General features: G+C 38.0%; 1 long non-coding RNA gene across 3 annotated transcripts in view; it reads left to right on the forward strand.

Annotated features, from left to right (window-relative positions):
- LOC103876972 overlaps nt 1-6,315 on the forward strand; it is a 202,718-nt gene extending 196,403 nt beyond the window's left edge. For all 3 annotated transcript variants that reach the window (XR_002516659.2, XR_001894147.2, XR_636451.4), the window contains 3 exons: nt 1,997-2,052; nt 3,879-4,033; nt 6,139-6,315. This is a non-coding gene — a long non-coding RNA (uncharacterized LOC103876972). The remainder of the gene's footprint in view (nt 1-1,996; nt 2,053-3,878; nt 4,034-6,138) is intronic.
- Nucleotides 6,316-7,629: the final 1,314 nt, after the last annotated feature.

The following is a 7,629-nucleotide window of genomic DNA, read 5'->3' on the forward strand; positions in this document are numbered from 1 at the left end:
ATTACAGTAAATTTGGTGGCACATCATTTATAATTTTACAACTATTTACAATTATTGTAAATTTTATTTTTTTTAATAGCACATGGAAAAAGGTAAGTTTTTGACTAAGATATACCAAAAGCTTACAGGGGGTCTTTCCTGATGGAAGGTAGGTTTTTTCTTTTTCTTTTTCTTTTTTTTTTTGAAGTGGAGTCTTGCTCTGTCGCCAGGCTGGAGTGCAGTGGCGTGATCTTGGCTCACTGCAACCTTTGCCTCCCAGGCGATTCTCCTGCCTCAGCCTCCCAAGTACTTGGTACTACAGGCACATGCCACCACGCCCAGTTAATTTTTGTCTTTTTAGTAGAGACGGGTTTCACCATATTGGCCAGAATGGTCTGAATCTCTTAACATCATGATCCACCTGTTTCGGCCTCCCAAAGTGCTGGGATTATAGGTGTGAGCCACTGAGCCTGGCCTTTCTTTTTTTTAAATCTTTTTTCAGATTCAAGGCCAATAAGAACTTTATACAATCTTCTGGACAAAGCTTGCTACATCCTAATCTCTGCAAATCCACTCTGTTCTGTTCACTGCTCTCCTTATTAATCAGTTCTCCAAAGCTGTACCCTTCTCAGTACTGTTATACACACTGCATTTTTATGCTTCTGTTTTGGAGTGGCCTTTTCTATATTTTTGCTTTGTCTTGCATTCAATTACCCAGAGCTTGGTCTGTAGAATAGGATACCATCACTGCCTACATTTAGGTCACAGCACATTATGTCATCTGGATTCATATGTTTTACTTCTGCCTCTTTTAGGAGGAAACTCATTTGAGAAATCTTGGCTCTGTCTTTGGGGAGGAATCATTTACCTTCTTTCATCTGGGCTGAAATTTGCCTCCTCATTTCTTTTGTTAATAAAAAAAGAAAACTTATTTACATCTTCTCAGATCCTATTAGTTAGCACAATTGCCTAATTGTTGCAGTTTTAAGAAAGACCAAGTCATTTTCTTGCTTTCAATCATTGTTGGTCTATTTCTTGGGTTACACAATGCTACATTCATGTCTGCCTACTTTCTTTGGGAAGCTTTTTCTGTTTCACTTTGCTGTGCAGCATCATGTGCATGGTTCATTTCCTTCCCACACATAGGAAATATGGCTAAACCATCCCCCTATAAAAGAGTAGAGAGAAAGATAGCAGGCCTGGCAATATCGCCCATCACCTTGACCTCTCTGTCTGAGGATAAGGGCAGGCTGGAATCTGTGTTTCTGTATGAATTTGGCCTGATTTTTCTTCCCTTTCTTCTTCTCTAATGTCTTAACAGTTCCTTAGAATGAATTTCCCTACCTAAGATGGATCTCCCCGTTTCTCTCTTGACAACGCTGAGGGTGTGAAATATTACTCATGCAGTCCACTCTCTGAGAGGTATCGCTGACTGAAGCCATGCTGCTCATCTGCCATTCTGTACCCAACTGTGGATAATAATGGAATTGATTTTACCTGAGGAAAGACAAAGGCACCTCGGGCTGCTTTCTGCATTATTTTGTTCTCAGGTTATTCTGCTCTGAATGGTGAGATCTCTCACTAGAATATTGGGTCACATCTAGCTTTCTTTATGGCAAATCCCCTGTGTGGGAACTTCTGGCAATGGGCTGTGAGGTGTTACTATTCTGTGCTTGTGTGTGTGTGTTGTCAAAGTATAACATGAGTAAGCTTATGTTTTCAAGTCCTCTGAATGCTTTTTCTTTTTAAAATATGCTTTTAAGAAAGTATATCTCAAAGTTGGAGACTAAAACTTGGTTTTCAGATCCTCTGGATGGTGACTTTAAAGAAGACTATTCTTGAATAAATTGTAATATGAGCATAAATAAGCCAACCTACATATATTATAAGGGCAATAAAGATAATGTTGAGTGCTTAGTACTTCTCATGCATGTTCTAATTGCCTCATGCTTATTAATTTACTAAATCCTTATAATAACTTCATTAGGCATACATTATTTTGATCTCTATTTTACAGATGCAGAAACTGAGGCACGGAGCAAGGTTAAGTAAATTGTTCAAGCCATATAAGTGGTAAGTGGCAGGTGGCCTTGGCTTCTAAGTCTTGACTCTTAAATGTTGAATTTCTCTGCCTCATTGAGAGAAAAATCTACAATGTCTCGTATAGTAACCATCATGTGAGCAAGATGTTTTACAAATATTTTAAGGAAATGTTGATGACATAATGTGTACTTATAAGTGATTTTATTTCTATCACCCTTTGTTTTTTTAAACTATATTATCCCTTTGTGTTTAAAAAACCCAAGTTATCTTGAATGATGTGGAGAATTCAGGAAAGTTAACATATAATGGTTGTCACCTTAAAAAAATCTGGTGTGTTTGCTGTAGGATCCCTTGAGTTATTACTTTTATTTTAAATCTCTCTGCATTTTCTGTTGATTCTTATTGATACTTTTATTCAGGTGAGAAGGCATATACACCCACTGAGGCTCTCTCTGGAAAGTGTTGAAAGAGGGTCAGGTAGAAGTCTCAGGTTTTACCTGTGCTTAAAATGTGTGCTATGAGAAATGTATTCCAGGGATAACCTTCAAAATTAAGTGTTTACAAAGAAAGATATTAAATATATAAGGACCCATGGTCACCCTAACTTTCTGAGCATTGTTAACTTTGGATCTGATTCTTTTAGCTCACCGCCTTAGAGTTGCCATGGATGTGCTGGGCAGTCCTGTGTACACACAAAGAATGTATTGGATGTCTTGGAATTTTGAAAGTTCAAGGAATATTGGATTTTATGTATTATATATTATCTATTACTTTCTGGAGTAGCTTGCTTCTGTTTCTTAGAGACTTAAGAGTAGAATTACTATTCTGGTAGTCTTGCACAAGTATGACCCTTTAGATTATGTGAATAAACATCAAATTGGTGGCCAGGAATTGCAAAGTAGTACAAGTTAATGTAAGTATCATAAAGGTTTTTGGGACTCCAAAAGAGTTATTTATGTTCATCTCTGGCTCCAACCAAGTCTTCAACGTTGGATCAATGCATCAGATCAAGAATAAGTGGAGCCCCAAAGTCACACCATCCTATCAAAATAATTATCTATAATTAATATAATTATTGATCATGTAGTAGAAGTAACTGCCTAGATGATATAAGGCTTTTAGGATTTCATGGAAATGCTTCACAACTTAATTATGTTTCCCTGGGAGATTATAATATAATTCAATTTATTTTTCCCATGTGTTTCATCAATCATCGTGTGGATAGAAGGAATATCAGGATCTCATTTCTATGTCAATTCCTGCAGAATGTAGACAAGTCATTTCAGTAGAACAGAACTGATTAGAAGACAGGGTTCCTCCCACAGGGAAATTATGCCCTTTGTCACTTGTAATCCTGGTGCCATATTCTGTTGGTTTCGTAGTATGTGATGAGGATAACTACAAAAATCTGTGATATCCCTGTTCCAGCTTATACACCAAACCAAATTGAGGCCTGTATAAAATGTTATTCTTAGATATGTGAGTAGTTGTGTTCCCCTCAGGGCCTTGGTTTCTCTATCAAAGGAGGCAGGTGGTGGCTAGGTCCCCTTCTGCTTGTAAAGTTCCATACTCTAGTTTTGTTTGTGCTTTAGCTCTTTAGTGTCTACACTGGTGCATCTCAAGGTTTAACATACTTATGAATTACTGGAATCTTGTTAAAATGTAAATTATGATGCAGTTGGTCTAGGGTGGGTTCTGGGCTCCTGGTTTTCTAACAAGCTCCCAAGTGATGCTGAAATGGCTGGTGTGTGAACCACATTTTTACTAGCAAAGATCTAAATGATGTACAGAGGTAAGGGGGGAAAGACTAGCTCTTTGTCTTCCTGTGGTAATACATTCACCTGCTTCTGTCTCAGGGCTAGGATTCTTGACTTTCTTCTGCAGAACACTGAAACATGCCTCCTCTTTCCTGGCTCCACCAAGCAGAGTTTGGGCTTCAAGAAGACTGAATGCATCTGTACAGAGCACAATCCCTTCTCCAAGAAGGAAACCACGGGGCTTATCAAGAAAGGTCTGTGCCTTCACTGTCAGGCATCCTCAGCCCTGCTGAAATATGAAATAAATGAGGTGGAGTTTAATTTTAGGGTCTACAAATTTGTAATGTGTTCATCATTCCTGATGCTATTTTACATGGCAGGCTGGGTTGTCAGACATGTTTTGTGAGGAGAGCTGCATTTGAGTTCTGGTTTAATGAAGCCTTTGCATGCACCCTCCCAGGTCCCTCCTCTAATCTCCACTTACCAGAGAAAGATACGCCACTTGTATGAGGGATTTTCACTATTGGAAATGCACATCTCTTTTGCTTTCCTAGGGGCATGCTCTTTGGGGGGGGGATTTTCCCAAGCTGGACTGCAGGCTGACTTCCCAGCAGAGGGCGCACTGCCCCAGTGCCATGGCCCAGAGCAGTTTCCTCCTCTTCTGGGTGGACTTTCCTCCCCACTAGGCTGGTTAGGGCTGAGGAGGAATTGAGGAGAAATGAGCTTTCAGGAAAGGAGGACATGAAGATGAGATTAAGGGAGAAAATCAAATCTAATCATTTCAGATCTGAATCAGTGACTTTTAAAATGAAAGGTCTACTTGGCTACAGTTAATGACAGCTTTTCATAATTCTCAGCTATTGCAAAACTAACTTTTCTTTCTTAAAATTCTCTGAACCCTGCATTGTCCAGCATTTGTATCTTTCACTTTAATGAGCACTAAATAAGAATTACATAAAGAATTTTAATAATTCTCACTGGAAAGTTAATTAAGCAGCAAGAAGTCTTTGGAACTGTTACTCTTTCTGCCTTTTACAGACAAATGCTTCCATGGCTTCCAAGGAAAGAGGTCACATTTATACATATATATAAAATGATGTGTGGGTTAGTAACTTTTTCCAGTAACAAATGACCTCCTTAACGAGCTGAAATCGTGAAATGAAAATCCACCTTTTTGTGGCCCACTTTCCCTGAACTCTATTCTCCACTTTCCTCAGACTTCTTTGCACAGGAAATGAATTCCCTGTAACTTTGGGGGGGCTCGAATATGTTGATCTCAAGTTCTCCAAATTTTTTGTTCCTCTATAAATCATACGGGCATGACCCAGCCCAGTCATTCATTTCAAATTTCTTTTTTCCTTTCTTTCTTTTTTTAAAAAACAGCTTCTGTTTTTTCTCATTTTTGATAGATCCTACCACAAACTTCAGCTAGAGTAAGTGCAGACGACCATAACACTATTCTCACGTAGAGGGTATTTTATTAAGTCCAGCAGTTAAAAATGTACAAAGTTCCTTGTAATAATCCATTCATTCTGTTCTCGCCTGATTCTTGGAGTAAGCCTGCACAATTATTCAAATCCCAGCTTTTAGCTACAGCATACACCTCGCCATGGGGCTATGCCTCTGTAATCTTGCTTTGGTCTTGCATGTCAAATGGAATTAACTCCCATAAGAAATGTGTGCGAAGACAACCCAAAGTGTCTAATCCTGCTGCTGTCTTAAATTTCTGAAACTCTGAGCTGTCATCTTTTTCTGTTGCTTTGTTGAAGTTCTCACTTATGCTTCAGTCCATCCAAAGCTGAAGTTTAGGAAAATTTGCATTTTTATATATTTTTTTCAGTTATGCTCTCCCTTGGCCTTTTCACATGTTCTCTTTGTAGGAGGATTTTTTTTCTTCCTTCATATTTCAAGGCCATTTTGTACACAGTGGAATTGCAACAAGAGGTGAATTCATTTTTTCTTTTTTTCTTTTTTACCCCTGGAAGTATACAAGTTGATACACAGACAACACCAGTTGAAGATTCGCAAACCACATCCAAACAGATATGTGAGGGTGTGTGCGTGTGTGTGTGTGTGTGTGTGTGTGTGTGAGAGAGAGAGAGAGAGAGAGAGAATGTGTCTCTGAATGTTGTATGAGAAAGGGGAGAGAAGAAATAATGATATCATTATTACCATACCTTAACCACTCAACCTAGCTAATCAGAAAAACTAATTCTGTCTCAATTGAATCTCAAACTGCATCATCTCCCTCATGAATAAAATGCTTGGTGAAATGAGCTTGGTTAGGTTACTCTACTTGTATGTTGTATTAAGAGTAGATTAGCTTGATGAGTAATTTTATACTTTCTTCCTTCTCTAGGGGGCATACTGTTTAAAGATCTTGAATGCTGGGACAGTCCTCTTCTTCTTCACCAGATCCTGTATTCCACTTAATCACCTCCTGCGAATTCCTAGACATGAGGAATCTAGATGAAGACTTAGTATTCAGAATGCAATGCAAGCACTTAATAAATATATGTTGAATTCCTACGAATAAGGACAGTGTGTTAGCTGTTAGCTAGAGCATATACTTCATCTCTTTCTTTCTGGGTGACTTATCTTGTTGCCTCAATTTACAAATTGTATCATTCCATCTGGAAATGAAATCTGGCCAGGTTTTAGTGAACTTCCCTCACAGCCTGTGTGTTCAGTCCGATCATCACACATGGTACATATTTTTAAATCACCAGTTATTCAGCATTGTGGGTTCCTTGAGGTGTCTCAACTAAGTGAGGTGTGGAAGGGTAAAATTGTAACTTGGTGTGGTGGATATTTAATAAGTGGTAAACCGCAGCATTCTCCATTTGAAAGCTAATTAAGGCCACTAGCTGACCGTGCTTGTGCAGAAAACATATTCATGGTTTAACCATGGAAACAGTCATAACAGCGCTCAGCTAAAAATAATGGGCTTAAGAGACATTTTCACTGATCACTCTTCAGTGCTTATTTATTTATTTATGTATTTATTTTAAGTATAAGAGTTGTCACATTTTTAAGGAAATACCCAGCAGCACTAGCTCATTTTGATACTTCAAAGTTTGACTTGTTCCATCATAGATACTAATATGAGGAGTGATGTTAGGGGACAGCTGCGAGACCAAATTGTATTTTTTAATGCTGTATGCAGGAATGTCTCAAAAGATAATCATCCCTTATGCTCTCTTGAATCTCTTTCCTTGTTAATACTGGCCTTTAATATGTGATGTGATGACTTTTTGTCACAAGAGAAGTTAACCCTCTAACACCTATTAACTTATTTTATCTAAATTGAGTTTGTGTTTGTTGAAGAGACCTCCTTTACTGACAGATGATATAATATGAATTGTGTTTCTGTGTGCTCATTGTTTCTTCACAATAAGAGTACTGTAATATAACCATATATTTTATTGTGCAATATATTACTTTGGCTAATAGGATTGAAAAAACACATCAAATGTAAATATTTTTTCAGCATCTGGATGGTGAAGTTAGATTGTCTTATCAAATATCGTAATGCTCTTCTGGGATCCAGCAACATTTAGTGTCACTGAAATAGGGGATAGCAGAGTATCAGGCAGATGTGATGAAAGCATGACCAAGGTAAAGGGATCTCAAGGAGGCTGAAATGATCTGGGGGCATTGGTAGGCTGGTTGATTGCAAGTTGGTTGTAACTGAACAATAAGAATTCTGTTTGAAATCACTTTGGGGAGTGACCACACAGTAATCTTGGTCCATGATCATTTCGATTAATTTTAAATTAATTTCATTTAATTTGTCTTACTGACATCGAACCATATCGAGACCACATATTACAAGAATTTACTTCCTATT

The sequence above is a fragment of the Papio anubis genome, chromosome 14 (genome assembly GCF_008728515.1).
Source record: "Papio anubis isolate 15944 chromosome 14, Panubis1.0, whole genome shotgun sequence".
NCBI classification, from domain to species: Eukaryota; Metazoa; Chordata; class Mammalia; order Primates; family Cercopithecidae; genus Papio; species Papio anubis.